We start from the raw sequence: 18,778 nt of genomic DNA, 5'->3' as shown, positions 1-18,778 counted from the left end.
TTCCCTTAAATAAGCAATCCTTAAAACTCAACATATTCTGACCTGTATGGTGATTCACACATCCCTAACCAATCCAGTCTACATGAGTATGTGCATAAACACAGGAGGACTGGATGGCTGGGAGACTGGTAATTAAAGCTGTGGAAATAAGTGATTTGTTTTTTAGATTGGATTACAGTAAGTTGTAAAAAAAAAATTTCAGGTTGACCCTAAACAAAAAAGATGTGTGTGTGTGGGGGGGGGAGGTTGTTTGTTTTAATTTTCTGCCCCCCGGGCGGGGGGGGAGATCTGCATTTTGGTTGAAATAAAATATTTCATTTAAAAAAATTAAAAGTGAAGGAAATTTTAGAAATGCCATTCACAAAAAACAGAGTTCGTGGTGCTCCCCTTGCCTGTACCTTATAGCCCCATGATTAGAGCACAAGAATGTTGGAGACTGGTTTCAAGTCCCCACTCTGCCTGATTTGGAGCAGGGATTTGAACCTGGGTCTCCCACATTACAGGTGAATGGCAACCACTTTCTCCCCTCGTTTCGCAGATGGTGCCTCTAAGTCTCCTTCTGAATCCAGACCCCCAAATATTTTAGGCCCTCCAAGCTATTTGGCAAATTCATGATGAAAATGAACTGACTTTCAGTGAATAAACTTTTTCTTGTCCCCCCCCCCCAAAAAAAAAAAAACTTTCCAGCAATGGAATATGCCTGCCTTTCACCTCTGAGTCCCATTTATTTTATCTCCTTAGTTGTCCCCTGTAATTATTTGGAATCCTGGACCTGTGGATCCTCCCCTTAGGCTCGGGGGAGGTCCTTTAGCAGTGACCGGGCTTCTGCCCACCCACTTCCTGGATCCCAAAAGGACCTCTGAGTCACTTGTTCAAATCTGCCCAGACTGGTAATAATCAAAACTTGTTACCATCTGATGGATGTTTGGTGGCCTATAAGAATATTTTGTTCAGCTGGGATAACCTCAGCATTCAGTCTTCAAGGTTGCCATTTTGGTAACTTTCATGGCAACCAAGTTCACTCAATAATGAAATATGTACTTCTGTATAAGTAAAACTATGGTAACACTAGGCCACCATATCCAACAACCCTGGCTCAGAGAACTCAGTCTATTCTATTATAGGCCCTGCCTGCCATGTATAAAACCTTTTAGAATAAAATTACAGAGCTCTTCCTAGCCCTTTTCTGTAACCTTTGCACCACTTGATCTGTGGATTTGTTGTTCTTCCCATGAGGGTGGAACCTCTTTGAATGCCAACGATGTCCTGGGACTATGGAAATGAAGAAATTATACCAACAATCCCAAATCAAGTATACAGATACACTTCCCCAACTAAACCAACTCCATACAATAGCTGTCAAACAATGTATCCTTATTTAAGAAAGCAGTGCTACTATGGACTGGGAAACTGCATGTTACAAAGAGGAACAGATGGTGGAGGTATTTTTAAACACTAACAACAGTGATCTGATTCAGAGATGCTCCATGCTGTGGACAGTTTCTTGTTTACCTGATGGCTGTGTCCATCTATCCAGGAATAAACTCAAATTCACAGATATCAAGGTCAGAAGGGACCATTAAGATCATCTAGTCTGACCTCCTGCACAATGCAGGCCACAGAATCTCACCCACCCACTCCTGCGATCAACCTCTCACCTATGTCTGAGCTATTGAAGTCCTCAAATCATGGTTTAAAGACTTCAAGGAGCAGAGAATTCTCCGGCAAGTGACCCGTGCCCCAGGCTACAGAGGAAGGCAAAAAACCTCCAGAGCCTCTTCCAATCTGCCCTGGAGGAAAATTCCTTCCCAACCTTAAATATGGCGATCAGCTGAACCCTGAGCATATGGGCAAGATTCACCAGCCAGATACCCAGGAAAGAATTCTCTGTAATAACTCAGATCCCACCCCATCTAACATCCCATCACAGGCCATTGGCCTATTTACTATGAATATTTAAAGATAATTAATTGCCAAAATCATACTATCCCATCATACCATCTCCTCCATAAACTTATCTAGTTTAATCTTAAAGCCAGACAGGTCTTTTGCCCCCACTGCTTCCCTTGGAAGGCTATTCCAAAAGTTCACTCCTCTGATGGTTAGAAACCTTCGTCTAATTTCAAGTCTAAACTTCCGATAACCAGTTTGTATCCATTAGTTCTTGTGTCCACATTGGTACTGAGCTTAAATAATTCCTCTCCCTCTCTGGTATTTATCCCTCTGGTATATTTAGAGGGAGCAATCATATCTCCCCTCAACCCTTCTTTTGGTTAGGCTAAACAAGCCAAGCTCCTTGAGTCTCCTTTCATAAGACAGGTTTTCCATTCCTCGGATCATCCTAGTAGCCCTTCTCTGTACCTGTTCCAGTTTGAATTCATCCTTCTTTAATATGAGAGACCAGAACTGCACACAGTATTCCCGGTGAGGTCTCACCAGTGCCTTGTATAACGGTACTAAAACCTCCTTATCTCTACTGGAAATACCTTGCCTAATGCATCCCAAGACCGTATTAGCTTTTCTCACAGCCATATCACATTGACAGCTCATAGTCATCCTATGATCAACCAATACTCCAAGGTCCTTCTCCTCCTCTGTTACTTCTAATTGATGCGTCCCTAGCTTATAACTAAAATTCTTGTTATTAATTCCTAAATGCATGACCTTACACTTCTCAGTATTAAATTTCATCCTATTACTATTACTCCAGAAGGTCATCCAGATCTTCCTGTATGATATCCCGGTCTCTCTCTAAATTGGCTTTGTATCATCTGCAAACTTTATTAGCACACTCCCACTTTTTGTGCCGAGGTGAGTAATAAAAAGATTAAATAAGACTGGTCCCAAAACCGATCCCTGAGGAACTCCATTGGTAACCTCCCTCCAGCCTGACAGTTCACCTTTCAGTACGACACGCTGTAGTCTCCCTGTTAACCAATTCCTCTTCTAAAGTCAAATGCATCCCTTAATCCTTTTTCAATAATCTCCTTCTGCGTAACCCTCGGAAGGCCTTATTGCAATACACATCCTATCTAGAGCTGGGTTGAGGGAAAAATAAACTATTCATCTGGAAAGAACAGATCATATAAAAATAACTGCCAGGGAATTATATATATATATACACACATATACATACACACACACACACAATATTATAAATTCTGAGTTCTTTAATAGGTAAAAAATTAGTCAAGTGTGACAAATAGCGGATATATGCAGAGAAGCATTTTTATCACCACATTTTTGCACCCACAATTATTGTAACTTATTGCAATTAATCTAAAAAACAATAGTCACTTTTATAAACAGAAGCAGCTTTATCTCTATCTGGATTTTATATCTTGCATAAAATATTTAAGAACAAGTTCAAGTTAATTAAAAACAAAACAAGCAAAAACACCCTACAAAACAATTGTAACCAGACTGTTAAAGCCTGAAACTTTTCCTGAAAAGGAAACATACAGTTTCTCTGTGTAAAACATCATTCTTCTAGGAATGTTTAAACAAACACAGAAACTTTGTCTTTTAAAAGCTATTAACCTCAGGTTTGATCTACATTTTAAAAAGTTAGGTTCAGTGGTGAGCTGGAGCCGGTTTGCTAGAACCGGTTGTTAAATTTAGAAGCCCTTTTAGAACCGGTTGTTCCGCGAGGGACAACCGGTTCTAAAAGGGCTTCTAAATTTAACCAGCCAAAAGTGGCGTCTTAGGCGCCAACTCCACGGGTGCTCCAGCCCTGGAGCACCCAAGGGGAAAATTTGGTGGGTGCAGAGCACCGACCGGCAGCTCCCCGCCCCACCTCCAGCCCCAGCTCACCTCACCTCTGCCTCCTCCCCTGAACATGCCGCCCCGCTCTGCTTCTCTGCCCCCCCCCCCCCCCCAGGCTTCCTGAGAATCAGCTCTTTGGCAGGAAGCCGGGTCAGGCTGAGAAGCAAGTGACGGCTTCCCGCTCAGGCCCAGGGAGGCGGAGCAGAGGTGAGCAGGGGCAGGGGGGAGGGCACGAGGAGGGCCGCCCACGCCGCAGCAGGTAACCTGGCGGGGAGGGGCGCAGGGGAACCGCTCCCCGCCCCAGCTCACCTCCACCACCCTCAGCCTGAGTGTGAAGCCACCGCCTGCTTCTCAGCCCTCCCAGGCTTCCCGCCGAACAGCTGATTCGCGGGAAGCCAGCGGGGAGGGGCGGGGGCACGGAGAAGCAGAGTGGGGCGGTGCATTCAGGGGAGGAGGTGGAGGCAGAACGGAGGTGAGCTGCAGCCAGGCATGGGATGGGGAGCTGCCAGTGGGTGCTCTGCACCCACCAAATTTTCCCCTTGGGTGCTCCAGCCCCAGAGCACCCAGGGAGTCTGTGCCTAAGGTGCCACTTTTGATGTGATCAGTGGGGGAGCGGCCGCTCCCCCTGCTCCCCCCTAGCTATGCTCCCCCGCCCCTAGGAGCCAGAGGGACCTACCGGATGTTTCCTGGGAGCTGCCCCAGGTAAGCACTGCCGGGACTCCCCACCTCGCCCCCCGGCAGGTGCCTCTGGCTCTTAGGGGTGGGGTGGGGTGGGGTGGGAACCCACTACGGTGGCCCACGAGACCCTCCTGCCCGGTTCTGGGGGCAGTCAACAACCCCCTCGTGGGGTGAGGAGGGAACCCGTTGTTAAGATTTTGACAGCTCATCACTGGTTAGGTTGACATAACTATCTCAGGTAGGGATGTGAAAAAAAACCACAGCAATGGTATTTTAATGTCCAACGTAGATGCAGCTAAGCTGATTGAAGAAATGGATCCATCAGTGCAGCTAACTTCCTTAGGGGAGGTGGAATTCCTACACAAATGGGAAAACCCCTTCAAATCAGTGTCGGCTGCATCTGCACTATGGGGTTAAACCAGCATAACTAAGGTGATGTAGTTATGCAAGTACAGTCTCTAAAGCATAGCTACAGCTTCAAGACAGTGTGCATATGAAATCAGACTTTTGGAACAGCTCCAAAGAGAAAGTGGGTGGACAACTTAAATGCAGTGCCTCATTAAGACAATTACAGGAGTCAATAAGAATTGGCAAAATCAAAAAAGATTCATTAGGCTGTTTGGTTCAATTTCCCTTTAATTCAAAGACAGATAGGTCAACTACAGCCTGCAGTCATCTCAGTTGATTCCTGTGGTGCAGAGAACATTACAAAATTGGTAGCTACCTCTGTTTGCCATCTCACTGTACAGCTTAATGGGTCATGACAGAGTTTTGGCATCTCACTTTCATTATAAATAATATCGCTATGTCTATGCACCTACGATGTGGTTTTAATTATCCTAATTAGAGACAGCAATAGATAAGTGACAAAGCCACAAGTGAGCTATGCAACACTTCCAAATTGTGAGTTATTAAAATCTTTATACCACACCACCATATATTCTGAATATTCCACTTGTAGCTAAAAACAGTTAAAAGTTGATAGTTTAAAGTGTTGGGAATATATTTCATACCCCTTTTTCTGAAAACCGGCCATCTTTTCATGCCTCGGGGAAGAGGGAAATCTCAAGTTATCAATTTTAGAAGCATCTACAATTTACCATGAATAGGTTTTCCCCTCACACATTGAACACTCAAGAGAGGAAGAATATTCGGGGCGGGAAAGAGAGAGATAATAGATTATGGAGCCTCTCTGACTTCAAGGAAAGAATTCCAGGAAGACAGAGCCTGCTGGAAGAGAAGGATAGTGTAACTTTGTGGGGCACTGTGATATTTTAGGGTCCAGGCAGACCAATAAGGAGCTGTTCTTTATCTTCACATAGGCCAGCATGGAGACCAGTTCCATGGTTCACACTAAGGCAGCCCTGGACTGCCAGAGCCATCTGATACCTGGAATAGATCCAGAGTGGCGTAGAGGGCCTTGCACCTGCCCTTGACACCGAGATTAATTTAGTCCTCAGAAGACGGGAGATATATGAACATGATGGGTAAAAATGCTTAGTTAGTAAAAAGGTCCAAAAAAGGCAGGGAGAAATCAAATCCTGGTACAGCTACCATAGCCTGAATAATGGAACTGGATCAGACAGCATATTTACAAGACTTCAGAATACCAATGCATTGTGTGCCTCTCACAACTTGAATCCCTCTGAATACATATAATAAAGATAGAACCAAGTTTAACACACAACAAACAGGATTATTTCTACTCAATTGTTGAATGATTGCAGCTGTATTATTTCCTTCTATTTTCTCTCTCCTTTAAATGTAACACAATTAATCAAAAATCATAAAGATAAGGTAAACCATAGGCAAGTAAAACCCAAAACACTTATCAAAAAGGGAGTCATTAAGTGGTACCCCTTTTCCAACCTCTATTTAACTTGGAAAAATTAGGTAAACAAATGCAGCGCATTAAAGAAATGTCTTTCATGCATCCCAATTTAAAAAGTGCCTCACACAATAAAAAACAGAAAAGATGACAACACTTCTCTTGGTCCACAGACAGTGACTATAGCACTGAAAGGTAGGTGTAGTCTATGGGCCAGATGGTGTAACACTTATTCCCAACGGTAAGTGCTTATTCACGCAAGCAATATTTTCACCTATGATTCAACTCTGCCTATCAACAATAACTGCACACAAAATGACAAAAAACAACAGAAGTATTTATTAATACTTAATCCAAACATACATGAACATCTTCCCATGATCCTCCATGTAATCTGAGAATCAAGGGAGGAGAGTTGCAGTCCTGGTGACCAGAGGTTAATCTGTCAGGGGGGAGGGAGGGAAAGACATCAGAAATTTCCTTTACTCTAGAAGATGATTCCTCTTATTATCTGTTGGGTTTCTCTGTTTTGCCCAAGAACGTTGAGAGGAGGTGGTGAATTGGTTGCCTGGAGGGGTTAGAGTTGTTTGCTTGCCTGTTTTTTGCTCACCTCTGAAAGCCAATGTGCTAGATTCTCAGATGGTGCAAATCAGCATAGTGCCACTGACTGATTTACACCAACTGACCAACTGGTCCCTGTCATTTCTGGGTATTTATCGTTATAACTATTTATCTGTATTACAGTAGCATGTAGAGACCCCAACTGAGATTACATATGCATAGTATTCACTAATCACTGTACATAATCACAGGTTTCAGAGTAGCAGCCATATTAGTCTGTATCTGCAAAAAGAAAAAGGAGGACTTGTGGCACCTTAGAGGCTAACAAATTTATTTAAGCATAAGCTTTCATGAGCTACAGCTCACTTCAACAAAAGCTTATGCTCAGATAAATTTGTTAGTCTCTAAGGTGCCACAAGTACTCCTGTTCTTTTTGTACATAATCAGTCCTTGCTTCAAAGAGTTTACAATCTAACAAAATTTTAATTTATACTTCAATGTCTATGAAAGGGTGTATTTTATAAATCAAAATTAAATAGTTACAAATCATTTCTTCACATGTATGTTTTTAATCTGATGCCTGGGGGGAAAAAAAAAGAAAAGAAAAGAAAGAAATGGGACTATATACCTTTAAATGAATGCAGGGAGCTACTTACCTCCCCCGCATCTGTCAGAGAATTCAGGTTTAATAGTATGTGCCACACTTTGCCAACTGTTCAGAAAAACAGATTCTAAATGTAGCATGCTTCACTTAATTTATATGAGAGCTCTGAGAGTTCGGGAAAAAAACCCACCGGAGAGCAAGCTTTCCCCCCTATGACATAAAAAAGAAAAGCTTGCCAGGCTTGTAAAGGTTGGGAGAGCTGCTTTAAATTTGAAGGAGGGAAAACACAGCCAGATTCTGTTCAGACACACCCCAGGGGGCCAGTTCACTAGTATTTTAGGGCTGCTTTGCACCACTCTGTCATCACAAAGAAGCTTTAAGAACAATTTAGCTGGCCACAGTAGGATTCCTCTATGAACACAAATCATCAGGGGAATGCCTCGGCTCAGGTGATCCCAACCCACAATCATGGCCCCTGGCAGCTGCTGACAGAGCAGATTTTGGTTAGATCTCAGGACTGGGGGATAAAGGAGCATGCAAAGGTATCAAAGTCAGGCTTCTCCCCTCTTCTAGACTGGCACCAAGTGCTTATCTGCAACCCAGATAATTTGGGCCATATATTACAATTGGACCTTGTAAAATTAGCAACTAAATACACTCAAACAGATCCAGTGACTTTACAGGATGCATGTTTTTACAAAGAATCAGTCCTATAAAGATGTGGGGTTTTCCCCTTGGGGTTACCATAAAGCTCTGTAGAGTGGTAATGATCTGTGACCCAGTGTAGCATGGAAGGTCACAGAGCTCAGTTCGAAGGACAGATAAGCTGTTCAGCTGCATGGTTGTGTGGCTAGGCCAGGGTAACTCAATGGATCAAGTCTGTGCAGAATCACGAAAGGCCTGAGGTTGTTGCGGTTTTTATTTTGTTTTTGTGTCTTGTCAGAATTAGGCTTGAGAAAAGCAATTATGCTCCTTAGTAGCAGATAACCCCATCTGGCTACCATTCTCCCATACCAGATATTGAGATCCATCAAGGGGCTATCCCTAGATGCTTGAGTGCTCTGTACCTCCAGTCCATTTTCTTTTCTGATTGCTATTTTTAAAATCACTGTAGCTTTTAAGAATATTGATGGCTCTGGGCAACAACCTACCTTTCATTTAGTTAGGGTGTGCCCTTTCCCTGTAATAAAATATACAGGGCAGTTTATGAAGCATGTAATCAGCTTTTTTGACAGTAGTACTAAGAGTCATATTCTGGGATTTAAATGGAGTCAATAGGACCAATTATGGGCCCACATCCTACTTGTGATGGCATAAGGGGAATATGATGGGTCAAGGGGAAAATATCCCGGTGCAGGAACAGTATAGAGCTGACATAAGCATCTCTGTCCATCTTGCATCCCCTGCAGCATAGGGGACCTACCTGTTGTGTGGAGCACTGTAGGGGATTCTCAGCTGCAGAACAGCGCAAGTAATGTTGCCCTAATTTACAGTAGCTCCTACCGGTAGAGTCAGATGGCATAAAGCCATGCATCTTCCCTCCCTCTGGACTGAGACATCTGGACTCTCAAGAGAGAAGGAGCACAGAATCCTTTCCAGGAAAAACTAGAACTGAAGGCCTGTGGGACAAAGTGGACACCTATGGTTTTTTGGAAGACTAATCCCAGTCATAGGCCCAATCCTGCTGATTTTACTCAGGCACAAGTTCCACAGACTGCAACAGGAAGTTTGCCCAAGTCAGGTCTATAATAGTAGCTACTAGGCAGCGGACACCAACTCCTGCCACGTAACTGGCATATTAACTTTTGTGACCCTGACTTGTGGCACATGATCGGGGCCAGAATATACAAGCTGTCTACTAGCATCGCACTTAGAACATATTCTTGTTTGGTACCCTCCCCCTGACTTGCTGCCCCCCATCTCTCTCTCTCTGTGACTGGTCTCAGAGACAGTAACAAACAGCAAACACATAAAAATAGCAGGTTTTAGCTTTTCTTGCTTCGGAGCTCTCCTCCCCAGCAAACCAAAGGACTGATTCTGCAAAGCCCCATGAGTGTCATTCCTTTCAGTGGGACCAATTCACACAAATAAGGATGACTCATGTGCATAAGGGATTGTAGGATCAGGATTTAAGTAAATTTTCACGAGTGTGAATCTGTTTTGAACAGCTCACTGCAGTTCTAACTCACCCCATTGTCAAGACTTCAGATGTCATGACTGATTAAGAAAAAGTGACCCATTAATCTTATGTGCATATTAAATGCAATGATTTATTCACCAGGTTTAGGGTGGGGTGGGGGGAGAATGAGGATAATGGAAGGGGATTTTTTGTTATACTCATGCTCATCAGCTTATACCATTTAAAAAGATTTGCTTGTTGTGCCATAAGATAGGTTTCTGCTAGTGTGCCAGGTAATGTCACCAACTTATTTATGATGCCTACACAGCTTGTATTTTTGTTTCTAAGAAACCACTGCAATTCTATTGAGACATACATGAGCCTCATGAGCATGGCAAGGCGTGAGCCAGAGAGCCAAGCAGTATAATTCTCAGTGCAACTCTGGAGTTTACAACATTTCACAAAATGGATTTTTAATTTGGTTTTACAGAACGCATTCACTGTTGTGACACAAAAACTCAAAGATGACGAGGTCAGTGAATATACAACAAAATTAAAAAGATCAAATTTTCTCCAAAACATCTGATTCTTACAGCTTGTGTTATTTTTAAGACACGCCACACTTAATTTATGCTGAATAAGGTTTAAATGGGACATATGAAAAATACAGAATATGAAAGAAGAAAGAGCAGTTTGCTGTCTTAGTTATGTCAATGATATCTTTGTACTAGCACAAGCAGATTGTTTTCCTTCTTTCTATGAACTACATAGCATCTTATCTAAGATTCACCCTGGAGATTTGGATCAACTGTCAGATCAATTACCCAGACTTCTTAGGAGTTTTCAGAAAAATAAATAAATTTATCACATAAGAATTAAAGCTGGAAGCAGGAAAAAAGGGAAGAAAAAAAAATTCCACAAAAAACTAGACCATACTAACCACTAAACAACAAAATCCTGTACATGAAAGAAACATGCTTACACTACAACTCCTGCAAATGAACTGGTTCACACTATAAAATGGTTGATATTTTTAATAAACTGTTGCAACATTTCTCGTAATCCAAAGAATGACTTGTGTTTCAGCTGATTTACTGCTGTGGGGTTTACTCTCTTATTAAGATGTGACTGTAATTCGTTAGCTTTAATGGGAGTTCCACCCCTATGTCAAAGACATGCTACAGCACTAAAACTGACAGTCTTATTCTAATTCTGAACATGGCACACTGGAGCCAATGGGATTTTTGAGCACAGAACAGCAGCATGGTTGTGGTAACTAAGAAAAACAAATGTGTGAAGTTTATGGCATCACCCAGCCAACATGTCACACCAAAAGCATGTGCATGGTGTCGCTTATCAGAGCTGTCCCTAGAGTGGTGCGGGGCCCAGCTGCCACACTCCTCCTCATCCGCCTGCCTGCCACTCGCCTCCCCACTAGTCTCCTTGTCGTCTGCCCGACCGACAGCCTCCTCACTGCCCACCCCCTCACCTCACTCCCGCTGGACTGCCTGCCACCCACCTCCTCACCTGTCTGCCAGCCGCTCTCCTCCTTGCAGTCCATCCGCCTGTCTCCTACCCTCCTGCTCGCCTCCCTGTTCACCTCTTCACCCCGCTCGCCTGCTTCATCTCCTCGCCCGCCTCCTCACCTGAATATTGGGACAAATGGCATCCCGATCGTACATCTGTCGGGACACAAGACAAAGGGCTAAATATTGGGACAGTCCCAGTTTTATCGAAGCACTAGGCCCAGGGCGGTCGCCCCAATTCAACCTACCCAAGGGACAGCTCTGTCTCTTATTGACATATGCATTCCTCATGCATCAACTATGGTAACCCAACATGGCAATTTCTAATCCATTCTGCGCATATCTAGCAGGAAGTTTTATAAGACCCATCGCCCTCATTTTCTAAATGTACTCATGCACAGAGGTGCTTATTTTCTTTTGAAGTATTAAAGGTCTCCTCTTAAGGAAAGGGATACAGATTTTCTTTAGGTAACATGAACAATTTTATACTGTAGCAAAATTATACCCATAACTAGTAAAAGTATGGTATTTATAAATTCATGTGATACATTCATTGCTTTATTAACCTAACGTCCTCCCAGGCCCATCATATTGCAAAAACACATTGTTCTTGATAACCACATTTAACAGGAGTTTTATAGTACAGCTTTGGATTGCTACATAAAAAAAACCAAACACACACCAACCTCTACCAAAGATCTCAAAGCACCTTGCAGACATTAAACAAATTAAGTTTCACAACACTCATGTGAATAGGCATGACCCCCGCCCCGCCCCCACAGGAGAGACTGAGGAATGGAAAGGTCAAGTTATTTTTTTTATTTGAAACAAGATGCAAGTCCCTAATGACTGATGCTGTGCTTACTCTCAGCCTTCATGACAAGTCATTTTCATATAAAGGCATTTTTAATTTAAAAGGACAGTGTCAACTTAAAAATCATATGTAGTATAATGAGTGAAGTGATTTATTTATTACCACCACAATATGGGGAAGATTGTCAAAGTTTCAAATGTGCATTAGGTGTCTGACTTTCCACGGGAACTGGGCATCTAAATGCCCTTTGTGCATTTGAAATCTCCCTATTATTAAATGTGAAAGCACTTTAAAAATACATTTCATTGCTAATTGTTTTGGGGGAGGGGGGTGATTTTGTTTGCATTACTTTCAGACAGGCCAATGACATCTCAAATGAGATTTCACTGTCAGGTGGTTTGTGCTGCAAAGTTTGGATCTCACATGCTACAGAGAAATGTTTATTTAAAACTCATGGAAGCATTTCTATTGGTCTTGGGTTTTAAAAAAACCTGTTTTTACAAAATGTTAATTTGAGGCCAAAATTTCAGTTGGCAGTTCCCCTTTAATTTATGCTTTTACTTCCCCCTCCCAATCTGCTATTTTCTGTTGGTAAAAGTAGGATTTGTTTTTTTTATCAGACAACAACTTGATATGACTATGGACATGTGCTCTTTTTACAGGAAGGCATGATCGTAGCAGAACTGACAGGTGGCGCTAAAGTGGTCTGAGATCTTTATAAATACAGTAACACTACATTTCAGTACCTCAGTGAAAACCTCAAATTGTCAGAGAAGATAACAAATAAAATACACCAAAATATTCAGGGAAGTCAGATCAAATAAGGAGCCAAGGCTTGCTCCCACTGAACATACACATTTTAAACACCTACCCTTAGACAGATTGAAGTCAATGGTGAACTTTCCATGGATTTGAGTGGACATGAGAAAGCATCTCCAGTCTGATGAATAAGTTGGCATTATTCAAATATTGAAGAAATAATTAGAAATCACTTGGCATAAGAATTGCAGAATGCGGTCTTGAGAAAAAAGAGAAATCCAGTAGACAAACCTACAAGGCACAAGTCCCCTCTCTGGCTACTGACTCAGGAGGCACTGACCATCTTGCAGCACAGTTCCCTTATGCTGTTTGAATAAGCAGCTGTGCTGAAACACTGACTGACATTGCCATTATAATGCACCAGCTGAGTTGCCTGCTCTGTAGTCTATGCACAAGCAAGTGCAGGTACCTGGAACACCTCTTGTGATCAATGTTCCACTCCCTACTCAGGTGAATAGACCCCGTCTTCAGGCATAACCATGCATGTTTTCCATAGCTAGTTTTCCAATGTCATTTCATTTCCTTTTTGACTTAGGTCAGACTCTGGAAGGAATATGGGCCTGATAAGTTGATTTCAGTGAGAAGCACAAGACCTGCCATTCTCTCATTGACACCAGTTACATGTCAAGACCTAAGGATGTCAAGTGAATCCATCACTTCGTGGGAGAAACTGCACCTTTCATGATCAGGCCCCTAGCTCAGCCGGGGGGGTGGGGGGATGGGGAAATTCACTCCACTCGCATAAAACCTGAGTATTAATTCTCTCTCTATCCAGAAGGCGAATTTCTCCCACTCAAGAACAAGGGCTGAGCTCTGCTACTACCCCAATTTGTAGGTTAGAATAGTAGACATTTCGCCCCACCCCAGATAGTGTGGCACTCCAGGGACACCAATCTGCATAAACAAGGCTTCATGGGCCTCCACATGGCCTCCCTTCCACATTAGCCCTGCAGAGGTCATAACAAAGACTTGTTCTGTGGTAACCTGACCTGTGTTTCAGGTGGCTGGCTCCCATAAAAGCCTCTCCACAGAGTTTAATTTGAACAGAGGGACCTATGTCAGTCTGCCACACTTTGGGCTTAGCAGTGAAATCCACCAAAGAAGGTTTTGCAGTAAGAGCCACATACTTTTCATATTTGGGGCTTCATATTTATGCAGGCCCTCTCTATAGTGGTGGGTTCAACCTTACAGGTTAACCAAAAATATCTGAGAACAGATGTGGGTAGTGGTTCTTGAACAACTTGGCTTGTGATGTTTTAATATTGTAAACAGGTTTGCTTCCATGTTTATTATTGCTGCCTTTTATTTCTAAAGCCAAGTGGAAATAGAATAATCAAAAGAGTTGCAGATAATTTTATTACTCAATAAGAATGACTTCTCTTACCCTGGAATGGCTTTTCTAATGTTGAGCATTAATGGCATGAAATAGAAGAGAACAACTACAACAGAATAGATGTTGCCGGAAGAATCTTGTGATTATAATGCTTGCAGTCAACAGTAAAACATACATTGACTTCAAATGACACCAGAAGCAAGATCAAAAGAAAAAATATACTGACCAAACATCTTATGTTAAGTAATATTTAAAGGTTAGGACTAACCATGGGCAATGCTGCATAATGCATATGGTACCTAGATAATGTATCATAATAACTAGGTAAAAACTGGATGTGTTGAGTAAAATACCTCAACTCCAAACTTAATGACTTTTGAAGGCTTAGGTTTTCTGACTTTTTTTACTCATTAAAAAAAAACTAAGTGAAAATTAAGCAGCACTAGATTTAAATTATATTAAACCTAGAATTCTATAGTCCCTATGGGGATAATAGAAGCAATTTTTATCTGGCTTAGCTAGTCAATAGGGACTGAGTCTTGATGTTGTTACTCCAGCAAACTGGAGGTTTGGAGCATTGGAACAATAGATCAGACCAATGCTCCATTTAGTTTACAATTTTCTCACTGATAGCAGCCAGTACCAGCTGCTTCCAGCAGAGATGCCGGGCAATCTACACATGTGGGTTAGAAAGAAATTTCCCCTATCTTTAAGGCTTGTGTCCCCTAATGCATTAGGATTTAGATGCATTATTTATTTTCACCTGGTAAGGACTTCAGGGTTAGTGCCCATATGTGGCTGCATCAAGAAACTGCTCCTGTAATAATCACATGTGGGGTTCCACATCCCTTCTTTCACCATTATTTCCAGACCCAAAACTTGCAAAATCTTTGTCGCTGTCAATGGTGGCAGAGGCTGCTCACAGCTGAGTTTCAGATTGTGGGTTGAGTTTTCAGAGCTAGCTGGAAAAGCCATCCTTTGACTTTTAAAATAGTATTTAGTGATGCAAAAGACAATAGAATCCCAACCTATTTTACAACATATGCACTCTGCAGTGCTAACAGGAGTAAAGACTATTTGAGTCTGATAAATAGGCACTCACCACTCACATGTGCTGCAAACATTGAGTGCTTTAGTGCTGCTTTTTCAACAGGGCCAAATTCTGCTGTTAACATCCCTCTGATGAAGTTAGCAGTGAATATAGATTTGTCACCATTACTGAGAGCAGAGCTTGGACCACAGTGGCTTAGTAATTTTTCAGTTCAACTTCAGCTTAACGTTTTTGATCAAATGGGCATTTCTCAGCTGCCAGCTGGTATTAAACCCACAGCTGAAAAGCCAGCATTTGTGAATCTATAAAAACCTCTTAAAATCTATTCTTTAAGATTTGGCCAAAAATGAGAGGACTCACTTTAAGCATGCTTATTCTACCAGTTCAAGAAAGCAGCATTCGCCTGGTGAAACCTTTTAATACAGTGACTGAGAACTTCTCATGCCAGCATTTTACAAACTTCTTCTCGTTACTTTATAACCAGTGGCTGGGTTTCAGTCAGGAGGATCACTTCTATTTTATGGCTGCATTGCCATTTGTATATACTCTGTGGCAAAGCGCTCCCTTGCTCAATACAGTAAGGTAATTTGTACAGAATAACAAAATGAGTGTGATCACGATGTACATTTCTCCACATTTTCTAGCCGTTTGGCACCAGCTCCACCTTTTAACGGGTACCTGCTGTCAATTTTTTGGCTCTTCTGAGGCCTGATATAACATCTACAGAGAGAGAGAGACAGACAGACAGACAGACAGACATCTCAGGAATCAGTAAGCCAATGAGCCAGCAGCTGACTTTTGAATTTAGGTACTGCACTGATAAGTGTCTTTCAAATGGTCTTGTCTTAAAATTAGAGTGAAGCTGTCTTTAATCAGATTATAAAATCTACTTTAGTTCATCTGAAATTTATTTTAAGGGGGTGGGGGGGGAAGAGAGAGAGAAATGAAATAATCATACAGTGGAGCAGAACTAGAATACAACTCAAAACAGATTGATTTGTTTTACTCATCTTAAGTCTAAGAGACCAATCCGAACACATCAGAGGAACAATATTTTAAAGCTACTGCTATGGCTTCTATGTGCAGTCATACCAACCGTTCTCAGATGCAAATGAGGTGTCAAAGGACACCCACGAATTGCACACTTCTCTCCAAAGGAACATCTGCACACACGTTGGAGGTATAATTTCCTGCTCGGGAAGACATACGATCACTAGCTTTGATCTAGCTAGCACATTAGATATAGAAGTGTAGCCACATTTGGGAAGGGTTAGCCACCCAAGTACCTACCCAGGGTCACAGATGGGATTATATTCACAGCAGTTAGCCCATCCCTTGACACACGCCACCATGGGCACACTTATTTTTTAGTGAACTAGCTCAGTCAGAGGTAATGAACATGTCTGCTCACGCTGGAAACTACACCTACAGCTGCAGTGTAGCCATACCCCAGGTCAGCATGAAATCAATGCCATAGAAAGGTGATAGATAGCATTACATGGCATCTTCCAGACCCAGTGTAAAACTGAGGTTCTGGCCATTTGTGAAGAAAGATCCCCTGGTGCTTTTTACAGTACATAAAGTACTTTGAAATAAAAGAGTACTATATAAAAGCATAGATTTCCTCTCAATATGGCTACAGATGTGTATATAATGTTATGTATGTAACATGTATATGATATGTCCATACATATTTATCCCTGTGTTAGGGGTGATGTGCAGCTGCACCATCTCAGGAGAAGGAGAAGGAACTGTGATTCTGAATCACATCCGCCCTGTGTCTTTGTTCCCCGGAGCAAGAGTAAGTTGACACACCCTTCACAGAACACTAATTTACTTCTCACCTTGTGCTGGCCCAACTAGGCTGATTGGTACATTGGGAAAACAGAGCTATAGCCAACCTCCTGTCCATTCCATCCTTGCCAACACGCCAACGGGGGACTTACAGACTCTGCTCTCCCCTCCACACTCAGAATCCAGATCTTCATTCAGAGAATTGGGGAGGGGCTCTTACTGGCTCCCCAGCCTTATTTCTATGAGTGACCTCGTTAGTGCTATCCTTCAACTAACCATTAACACACGTCAACTTACCATTTTATTTATTTCACTTCACTTGTTCTATATATTTTTCATTTATCATAGAAAATTAGGATTGTAAGAGAAGTCAGGAGGTCACTTAGTCCAACCCCCTGGCTCAAACCAACTAAATCATCCCAGCCAGGGCTTTGTCAAGCTGGGCCTTAAAAATCTTTAAAGATGGGGATTCCACCACCTCCCTAGGTAACCCATTCCAGTGCTTCACCATGCTCCTAGTGGAATAGTTTTTCCTTATATCCTACCTAGACCTCTCCCACTGCAACTTGAGACCATCGCTCCTTGTTCTGTCATTTGCCACCACTGAGAACAACGTAGGTCCATCCTCTTTGGAACCCCACTTCAGGTAGTTGAATGCTGCTGTCAAATCCTCCCCCCCACCACCACTCTTCTCTTCTGCAGACTAAATAAGCCTCGTTCCCTCAGCCTCTCCTCATAAGTCATGTGTCCCAGCCCCCTAATCATTTTCATTGCACTCCACTGGACTTTCTCCAATTTGTCCACATCCTTTCTGAATTGGGGGACCCAAAACTGGACACAATACTCCACATGTAGCCTCACCAGCACCAAATAGAGGGGAATAATCACTTCCCTTGATCTGCTGGCAATGCTCCTACTAATGCAGCCCAATATGCAGTTAGCCTTCTTGGCACCAAGGTCACACTGTTGATTCATATCCAGCTTCTCTTCCCCTGTAATCCCCAGGTCCTTTTCTGCAGAACTGCTGCTTAGCCAGTCAGTCCACAGCCTGTAGCAGTGCATGGGATCCCTCCATCCTAAGTGCAGGACTCTGCACTTGTCCTTGTTGAACCTCAGATTTCTTTTGGCCCAATCCTCCAATTTGTATAGGTCACTCTGGACCCTATCCCTACCCTCCAGGGTATCTTCCTCTACACCCCCAGCTTAGTGTCATCCGCAAACTTGCTGAGGTGCAATTCACCCCATCATCCAGATCATTAACAAAGATGTTGAACAAAACCTGCCCGAGAACCAACCCCTGGGGCACTCTGCTTGATACCAGCTGCCAACTAGGCATCGAGCCATTGATCACTACCCATTGAGCCTGACAATCTAGCCAGCTTTCTATCCACTTTATAATCCATTCATCCAATCCATACTTCTTTAACTTGCTGGCAAGAATACTGTGAGAGACCGTATCAAAAGCTTTGCTAAAGTTGAGATATATCACATCCACCGCTTTCCCCATATCCACAGAGTCAGTTTTCTCATCACAGAAGGCAATCAGGTTGGTCAGGCATGACTTACCCTTGGTGAATCCATTTTGACTGTTCCTGATCACCTTCCTCTCCTCCAAGTGCTTCAACATGGATTCCTTGAGCACCTGCTCCATGATTTTTCCAGGGATTGTAGTTCCCTGGATTCTCCTTTTCCCTTTTTTAAAGATGGACACTATATTTGCCTTTTTTAAATCGTCCGGGATGCATCTGATGAAGTGAGCTGTAACTCATGAAAGCTTACGCTCAAATATATTTGTTAGTCTCTAAGGTGTCACAAGTACTCCTTTTCTTTTTGTGGATATAGACTAACATGGCTGCTACTCTGAAACCTGTTTCACTAGGAGAGTG

General features: G+C 42.6%; 1 protein-coding gene across 6 annotated transcripts in view; it reads right to left on the bottom strand.

The window, feature by feature from the left end:
* Nucleotides 1–18,778, bottom strand: part of GRM7 (glutamate metabotropic receptor 7) — a 538,026-nt gene that overhangs the window by 505,311 nt on the left and 13,937 nt on the right. Inside the window, exon 1 of one of the 6 annotated variants that reach the window (XM_073351198.2) lies at nt 11,083–11,306. The exons of the other annotated variants lie outside the window; for them this stretch is intronic. The gene's annotated coding sequence lies outside the window, so the exon portion shown is untranslated. Of the gene's footprint in view, nt 1–11,082; nt 11,307–18,778 lie in introns of those variants that run through there. 6 annotated transcript variants of the gene reach the window in all.

Source organism: Lepidochelys kempii, chromosome 7, assembly GCF_965140285.1.
Source record: "Lepidochelys kempii isolate rLepKem1 chromosome 7, rLepKem1.hap1, whole genome shotgun sequence".
In the NCBI taxonomy this organism is placed as follows: domain Eukaryota; kingdom Metazoa; phylum Chordata; order Testudines; family Cheloniidae; genus Lepidochelys; species Lepidochelys kempii.
This window is presented reverse-complemented; position numbering and strand designations above follow the sequence as displayed.